This window comes from Myotis davidii, unplaced genomic scaffold, assembly GCF_000327345.1.
Source record: "Myotis davidii unplaced genomic scaffold, ASM32734v1 scaffold46, whole genome shotgun sequence".
NCBI classification, from domain to species: Eukaryota; Metazoa; Chordata; class Mammalia; order Chiroptera; family Vespertilionidae; genus Myotis; species Myotis davidii.
The window spans coordinates 7,721,266-7,730,497 of record NW_006383006.1 but is presented as its reverse complement, the minus strand read 5'-3'; the positions used below and the strand labels follow the sequence as shown (position 1 = coordinate 7,730,497).

Sequence of the window (9,232 nt, the reverse complement as noted above, 5' to 3'; positions counted from 1 at the left end):
CTATTGTACTCAAGTTTCTAGTCACTCCAATAAGGAAAGGAAAAGAAAGGGTGCCTAGACTGAAAAGGAAGAAATAAAACCATCTTTATTAATAGGCAATATGATTGTCTATTAATAAAATCCTACAAAACTTACAAAAATGCTACTAAACCTAAGTTGCAGCATACAAAAATCAACCCGTAGACATCTATATTTCTATATAATAGCAATAAAAACTTAAAAATTAACATTAAAAAATGCAACTAACAATAGCATAAAAACAGTTAAGGATAGATCTGATCAAATATGCGTATAACCTGTACACTAAAAATTACAAAATATTGCTGAAAGAAATTGTAGAAGATATAAATAAAAGGTGAGAAATAACATGTTCATGTATCAAAAGATTCACTTTTGTTCATGTATACTCTCCCCAAACTGATCTATAATTTCAATACAGTCTCAATCAAAATCCCAGCAGGCATTTTTGTGATCACATAGTCTAAAATTCATATGGAAATGTAATAAACCTAAAATATCCCCCAAAAATCTTTTAAAAGAACAAATTTCAAGGACTCACATTATCTCTTGAGACTTATCCTAAATCGACAATAATCGAGATTGTGTGATAGTAACATAGAAATAAACAAATAAATCAATGGAACAGAATAGAAAACACAAATAGATCCACACATGCATGGACAACTGATTTTGGACAAATGTGTAACGTTAAGTCAGTAGAGAGGACAAAGTGTTGACAAATGGAACTTGAACAATTGGTTAGCCATATAGAAAGAATAAATAACTTCAGTCTACACTTAAGTAAAAATGGATCAGAGGCCAAATGTAAAACCTAAACCTCCTAAAAGAAAATATAGAAACAAATTTTTATGACATTGGATTAGGTAAAGATTTCTTAGGTACAACAACAAAAGTACAATCCGTAAAAGAAAAAAAATAAGAAATTTGACTTTATCACAATTAAGAACTGCTCTTTGAAGGACACTGGTAAGTGGATAGAAAGTGAAATCACATATCTGATAAAGGCCTTCTATATTTGAATATATTAAAAACCCTCAAAACTCAATAATAGTAAAACTAGCAACCCAATTTTATAAATGGGTAAAAGATTTGAACAATCACATTACCCAAAAGACATATTGATAGCAAATAATCACATAAAAAGGTCATTACTCAACATCATCAGCCATTGGAAAATTAAAATAAAATAAAATAACAAAACCACAATGGTATATCTCTTCATGCCTATTAGAATGACTAAGGTTTTAAAAGACTGACCACACCAAGTATGTGGAGCAACTGTAACTCTCCCACCTCGCAGGTGGGAATGTCAATTAGGACTATCACTTTCAAAAGTAGTTTGGCAGTTTCTTTAAAAAGTCGATCAAACATTTACTACATGCCAAACCATTCTATGTCTAGGTATATAACCAAGAGAAATGCCCATACAGAGACTTGTACAAACACAAATGTTCAAAACAGCTTTATTTGTAATAGTCAAAAACTCAAAATACACTGGAACTCAAATGTCCACCAAGAGATGATTGGATAATCAATGTGTGGTATAGACATGTAATGAAATAGTTCCCAGTAGTACAACTGAATAACCCGTTCATACATGCTGCAAATTGATGGACCTTAAAACTACTATGCAAAGAAAAAGCATCTAGAGGAGCAAAAGAGTGCATACTCTATGATTCCATTTATATCAATTTATACATTATAAACTAAAATAGTGTCAGAAATTAGAACAGTTGTTGCCTTGGATTGGGGAAGGTTAAGAGGGAATTACAAAAGGCACAAGAAAACTTGGGTGTAAAAAATATGTTGCCTATCTTGATGTCATATGATTTCACAATATGTATTTATTTCCAAACTTATCAAATGTAAATTTTTATGTTTATTTCACATCAATTTATTTTATGCCAGTTTATTTTATGTCAATTATACCTCAATAAGTCCTTTAAAAAAAGAACTTATCTGCGTTGTGTGCTTTCAGTGTCTAGGATCAAAGAGAATATAACTCTATTTTATAATCTATTTCAGGTAGTACACAATTTCTATATATTATTTATAAAGAAGAATTTTTTGACATTGTAGACAAGTCCATAAATCACAATAGCATGGTCCTTGACTATATATAATGTCACAGAAATGCCCAACATAATTCAAAAGGCTGTGATTCTTCCCGGCCATTATGGTTTAATGGTTGAGTATCGACCCATGAACTAGAAGGTCACAGTTTAATTCCTGGTCAGGGCACATGTCTGGGTTGCAGGCTCGATCCTCAGTAGGGGGCATGCAGGAGGCAGCCGAACAATGATTCTCTCTTATCATTGATGTTTCTATCTTCCTCTCTCCTTCTCTCTCTCTAAAATCAAATATATATATATATATATATAATTTTTTTAAAGGCTGTGATTCTATTCTGATCTTTCATTGCATAACTGGGTGGCCTCAGAAATCTCCACAATCCCTCTAGGCATAGTTTCTGCATTTCAAAACTAAAGAGATTGAACTGAATAAATGGGTATTATATTATGTTGTGCTCAGAAGGTGAAGAGAAGGAGGGTGATTAGAGGAGCCAAACTAGCTAAGCTTTAGGATCCCTTCTCTTGCTAAAGACAATATTTGTGTCCCCCAAATGTATATGTGGAAGCCTTAATCGTCATTGTGACGGTATTTGAAAGTGGGGCCTTCGGAAAATAATTAAGTAGGTCATGAGGGGGGGAAGTCCCATATTGAAATCAGTGCCCTTAAAAGGAAAAGAAGAGACCAGAGCTTGCTGTCTCTCCCACACAGCAAGAAGGCAGCCATCTGCAACCCAGCAAGAGAGTCCTCACCAGAATCTGACCATGCTGCACCCTAATCTTGGACTTCCCATCCTCCAGAACTGTGAGAAGTAAATGTCAGTTATTTAAGTATTTCTTTAAATATACAGTCTCTGGTACTTTGTTATAGCAGCTCAAGCTGACTGAGACATTTCTCCAACGAGAGTGGTTTGCTTCTATCAGTTCTATGTAGTTAAGTTTGTTCATATGAATTATACTGAAGAACTGATTTTCAAGGATTTCAAAAGAAAATTTACAACTACAGTGGGGCCTTGACTTACAAGTTTAATTCGTTCTGAGACCGAGCTCGTTAAGGAGCTCGTTAACTCAAATTACTCTATCAACTCAATGCAAAAAATCAGCCGAAAGACAGCTGGTATCTCAAAAAACTCATTTGTCGGGACACTCGTAAGTCAAGGCCCCACTGTACTGTAGTAGATGACCTCTAAAATCTCTTCAGGTGCCAAATCCAGTGATCCTCATTGGTAAGCTTACATCAGCCAGGCATCCGTTGTAAGTCTTTATAAGCAGGCAGGCATTTGTTCTCAAAGCTGCTTTATAAAATAGTAAGAAATACCCAGGGATCCTCCAGAAGTTTTACACCAAACCCTTTTTGGTATTCTATTTTGATCCAAATGGAAGCGATTCTTTTCCCTGTGTTTATAGGCAGTGTGCTCCTGGGGGTTTGTGGCCACACACAGAGGGCAGGGAGCTCTAGGCAGATACTTCCTGTGCCTCCACGTGCAGGGCCCAGCTGTTGGCCTGGTGGCTCCTGCAGTCATGTGTGCTCCTCTCTGGTGGTGGTTCTCAAAGCCTCTAGAATTTTTCATCAGTGAGTCTAAGTAATTCAGAAAATCAGTCTCTCAGAAGCCTTTAGGCAGCCATGCACTCAAATCCGCTGATTTGTGTGGGAGTCATGTTTTCTAAGAGACCCCATCTGCCTTGCAGCTCACAACTTGTCCCGCTGGTTTCTTTTTCTCCTGAAGATATTTGTACATTGTGCATGTGTTCTTTTTTCATTCCCCTAATTGCAGTGACTCAGTGTGTTTGCCTAGTGCCCACATCCTTTCCCCACAAACTTAGAGGATTGAAAGCATGGTATAGTGGAAAAGAAACCTAGACTCTAAATCTGGCTTTACCATTCAACTTCTCATGTGATTTGGAAGAACATAGGTCATACCTCTGACCCTCAGTTTTCTCATCATAAAATGGGAAGATTAGCTTAGTTTTTTCTAAAGTTTTTGATCTATAATCACTGACAGAACATGAGTTTAGAATGTCCATAATATACACCTAATAAGTATGTATTTATTTTAATGTACAGTAGAAAAATAAATGATTGTTACATAAACCAGCTTAAATTAAATTTTAATTAGTAGCTTATCTAATGGTAACAATTTTTAAGTGAATTGATTTAAAGTAGAATATTAAGCAGATTCGAGGGGTAAGTATTATAGGAGAAATTGAGGAAGTGGTCCATACAGTGGCCGGAAGCAGTATTAAGTTCTGCCTCAATGTTTCATGGGAAAACTACATTTCCAAGCTCCCTTGATATCGGGTTAGAATCAGGGCCTAAGTTTTGGCCAATGAAATGTGAACACAAGTCATGTGTTCCTTCAGGAAGCCATGTCATTGTCAGGGTACAGAATGGGTTCAGTACCCTGAATGCTCAGATAGATGAACGTGTCTGTGTACTTGAATAAGCCACAGAGATTTCTGGGTTTATTATCTGAGTATAGATTACCGTATCCTAAGCATCATAAGATCATCACATTCCATCTAACTCTAAAACTCTACATTCTCAGTTTTAACCTATACTTTTTTCCCTGGCCCTCTAACTTCAAAGAAGCTTCTTCTAAACTAATCTGCCTATGTATTACCCTTCCAACTATCTCTGCTTTTAGAAGTGGCATTTATTTTTAGTGATGGCTGTAGGTCTGGATAATTACAAAGAACCTTCCTCACATCCAAAGAGGACGTGACAATTAGTGTCATTGCCTGTTTGTGGTGCCTTTCTGAGTAACCTTTGGTGACCATCAGATCTTTCAGACTACTCATACATAAATATGACGCTTCCTGCAAATCCTTATTCACTATTGACATCACCGTTTCCAGCGGCTATAAGCCTGTGTCCTTGGTTTGTGAAAGCCACTTCTCTTACTGTTTCGGGTCACACTAGCTAGCTTCGAGCTAGTGGTTCCCAAAGTCCACCAGCAAGATATATTGTTAGAAGTTGTGCTATAGAAAGCTCATCTATGAGCCCTGTTCTTAGTATGAGCCCTTATCAAGCCCCAAACAGCTGGAGGAGCCAACTTTCTTTGACCTTCATATTATGCCAGAACAGCCAAGCTACATGATGAAAATCATCATTTTAATCCTTGAAAGCTGATTACATTTTAGGACTTCATGTTGGCTTGCGTTGTCTGGTTTTGTCCTTTAATAGTCATAAATATTTGTTTTAGAAAAATGTATTTTTCAAGAAGCTTGATTTAATGTCTGGGTCAAATTACAGCCTCTTAGTTCTAAGCACTGCTCTATATATCTTCAATTTATATGGTCTGCCAAGTTTTTGTCTGCCTTTTCTCCTAAGGACATTAAATTTTGATTCAATTTGCTTCTTTGTTGCTTGATCAATTAGTCTATCAAATGTGTGCTCAGACAGTGAAACTAAGAGGCACTTTTTAACAGTGTAAGTTGATGTAATTTTTTTATTATGTATACTGTTTTCCTTACTCAAGATAATATAGAAACCTAGTTCTCCCGAGGTTCATAGATCACTGGTGACCCTTCAAATGGTCTAGGAAAGCGTGGCTTTTCTTCTGTGAGTTTATAAATGGAATGATCATTGGTTTGTTATTTATACCCTAGAAACTTCCAAAAATAATTTTAAGATTATCTTAAAACTATTAAAAGTCACTGTCCATTAAAAACACAGTATGTGTAACAACAGTGATGTCTGTAGCTAATCATAAAACCATGGAATTACAGAATAGTGGAAATGGAGGAAAACAACCAACCAAATGACTCATCTCCTACTTAACAGAGATGAGGAAACCTGGACACAAAGGGTGACATGTTGTTATTTTATTTTTATAACAATGTTATTGAAATGTAATGCACACTATCAAATTCACCAATTTTAAGTGTATAATTCAATAGTTTTTAGAAAGCTATACAATCAACTTTCAAACATTTTCATCACCTAAAAAGAAACAATGTACCCATTAGCAGTCACTACCCTAAATCCCCCTCACCCTAAGCAAACACTCATCTACTTGCTACTTCCAATGATTTGCCTATTCTGGATACTTAAGAGGAATCATGCAATATATGATCTTTTGTGACTGCTATTTCACTTTACAAATGTTTTTGAGCTTCATTTCTTTCTAATTGGTGAATAATATTCTATTATATTACTGTATATATTTTGTTTACCTATTCATTCTTTGATGGACATTTGGGTTGTTTCCAAATTTTCAGGATCAGAAAATTTTTTCAAAACCTTTTTTCCTAAGTTGAATATATAATATATCTTGCTTAAATCTCAGTCTTCCCCATTTTTAATTTAAAACACTAGAAATTTAGAATTAAAATTCTTTTAACTATTAATCAGTGTCACTCCAATAAGTTTAATTTAAATTTTCTTTTAAATTATTTTAGACATCTTTTAATAATAGAACAACTTATTTTTTAAAAAAAATACATTTTTATTGATTTCAGAGAGGAAGGAGGTGGAAAAGAGGAGAGAAACATCAATAATGAGAGAGAATCTTGGATTGGCTGCCTCCTGCATGCACCCTACTGGGAATCAAGCCCATAGGCCTTCAGGCATCTATTTGGCAGAAGCAATTCATAGTCCTCTTTGGGAGAACACACCCCCAACCTCAAGCCTCAGAGAATTCCTATACATAAGAGAAACAACAGTTAATAATTCATATTTTTAAATGCACTTTACTGACAAGGAAGCAAGTCACCAAGAGCAAATCTCACAGAAACAAACACACACAAAAACAGACCTGCAACAATTTCAGGCATTGGAATTATCAGATATGGGCCATAAAATATATATATATGTTTAATATTTCAAAAATTTAAAGGAATGGGAATATAAAAAAGAACAAAAGACTATTAAAAAAAAGTAAAAGTCTCCCTAACCAGTTTGGCTCAGTGAATAGAGCGTGGGCCTGTGGACTCAGGGGCCCCAGGTTCGATTCCGGTCAAGGGCATGTACCCTGGTTGCGGGCACATCCCCAGTTGGAAGTGTACAGGAGGCAGCTGATTGATGTCTCTCATCTATATTTCTAACTCTCTATCCCTCTCCCTTCCTCTCTGTAAAAAATCAATAAAACATATTTTTTTAAAAAAAAAGTAAAAATCATAACGTGGCACCAGCCTGTAACTAAGCAGCCAGGAAAAATGGTGGTGATGGTGCAACTCTCCCAGCCAGAGTGGCAGCTAAATGATGCCCGCATCGTCCTGAAGAAGGCCACCAAGTGAGCTCACTGTGGAAGAAGAGAGCCTCCCCACTGAGGAGGAAATCGTGCAGAACCAGTTCTCTGTCAAATGCTGGCTCCCACACACAGAGTTCAAACAAGGAGTGCGAAGCCCGGGCTCAATCAGTGTGAGCAGGCACTGAAGCTGCTGTCCTGTAGCTACAACCTCGGGTACCACTCCCTGACTGCGAAGATGTCAATTCCTGCCGCGAGAGGGTCTTTGTGTTCCTGCACAAGACGCCACATCTGTGGCTAGAATATCGCCAGTTCCCCATGTACCAGGTCCGCGTCTCTCTCTCTCTCTCTCTCTTTCTCTCTCTCTCTCTCTCTCTCTCTCTCTCTCTCTCTCTCACACACACACAGACACACACACACACACACCTGCCGCACTTTCAACTGTGCGCCCCAGGCATTGCCCATCGCACAACACTCTCCTATTTGGCCCTTGTACTTGCGCTTCCTGGGCTCGCACCTGAGCCATGTGGGCCATGGTGCTTCTTTAAGCTGAGCCCTGAGAGCGCAGAGGAGCGCACAGAGTATCTCAAATCGAGCAATCGGCTGGACGAGGCCACACAGTGCCTGGCCACTGTGGTAGAGGATGAGCGCTGAGTGTCCAATTACCAGCTGCAGCACGAGCTCTGCGACCTCATCTCCCATAACCTGGATAAAGCACAGCCGCTCAACCTGGGGAGGAGAGAGGAGCGAGGAAGGCCCCACCCGACCAGCGGGGTAAGCTTTGGTGCTTGCTGGCCAATTAGTACCTCTTCGGTGGCCACTGTAAGAAGGCTTGGGAGGTGTATGAGGTGTCCATCCGGTCTGGCCATGGTCACCGCACAGGACTTCATCCAGGCGTTGGACAGCTCCGCCCAGTTGGAGAGGGGGATCGCAGCTCAGATGGAGACACCTCAGAGCTGGGGCGGGAGAAGGAGGACGATGTGGCCCTGAAACTGTGCCTGGCCGCTTCGAGCAGCTCATCAGCCAGCAGCCCCTGCTCCTCGACAGCGTCTTGCTGCGCCCAAACCCGCACCACTTGCTGAGTGGCGCAAGCTTTGGGCCCTGCACCAGGGCTGCCCTCTCCCGGAGATCATCAAACACATACACGGGTTCTATGCAGACGCCCAACCCCTTCATGGCTACTGGCACACGCCACACTCATGGGTCAGGTTTGCCAAGGGTTATGAGGACCACGGCCTGCATCGTCCGGAAGGAGGCCACCAAGGTGAACTTCAAGCCGATGGATGGCCTGGCAAGCGAGTGGTGCGAGTGTGATGAGCTGGAGCTCTGACGTGAGAATTAGGAGCAGGCCCCGAGGTTCCTGCGGAAGGCGACAGCACTGCCCCAGGCCAGGCCAAGAACTTTAACAACTCAGAGCCCAGACAAAACCGTGTGTACAAGTCACTGGAGGTGTGGTCCCTGCTCCCCGACCTGGAGGAGAGCCGTGGAGGAAAGAGAAAAGCATACCGAGACTCAGAGGAGCTGCAGTGTGGAAGTAAAGTGCAGAGGTACGGAGGCTCACGCGGAAAGGGCTGGCAGCTGAGGACACGGTTGTCTTTTTCAATTGGGAGGAGTCTCAAGCTCCCAACCTCTGAACTCTCTAGTTCCGGGCGAGTCTCTGGGGACCCATACTCATACGGGGAGAAACTGGACTGTCTGGCAGTGGGCAGAACTTGAGGGTGGCTTTCTCTCAGAGGTGCTTGCAGTGATTACCGCAAAACTGAGAACTGGGACATCTTAGGGCAGGACTGAGGATCAGCCACACCTGTTTGCTCCACCCTGTTGATCCCCTGAGACCCCACCCCACCCAAGCTGCGCGCAGGCTTTTGCATATGAATGAGCTGGCCCTTTGCAATCTGAAAATTACCTAACTAATTGCAGCTGGATCAGAGAAACCCAGAACATCCAAAAGAT

At 40.1% G+C, this 9,232-nt stretch overlaps 1 pseudogene; it reads left to right on the top strand.

Moving 5' to 3' along the window:
- Window positions 1-7,247: 7,247 nt before the first annotated feature.
- LOC102762795 overlaps window positions 7,248-9,232 on the top strand; it is a 102,431-nt pseudogene continuing 100,446 nt past the window's right edge.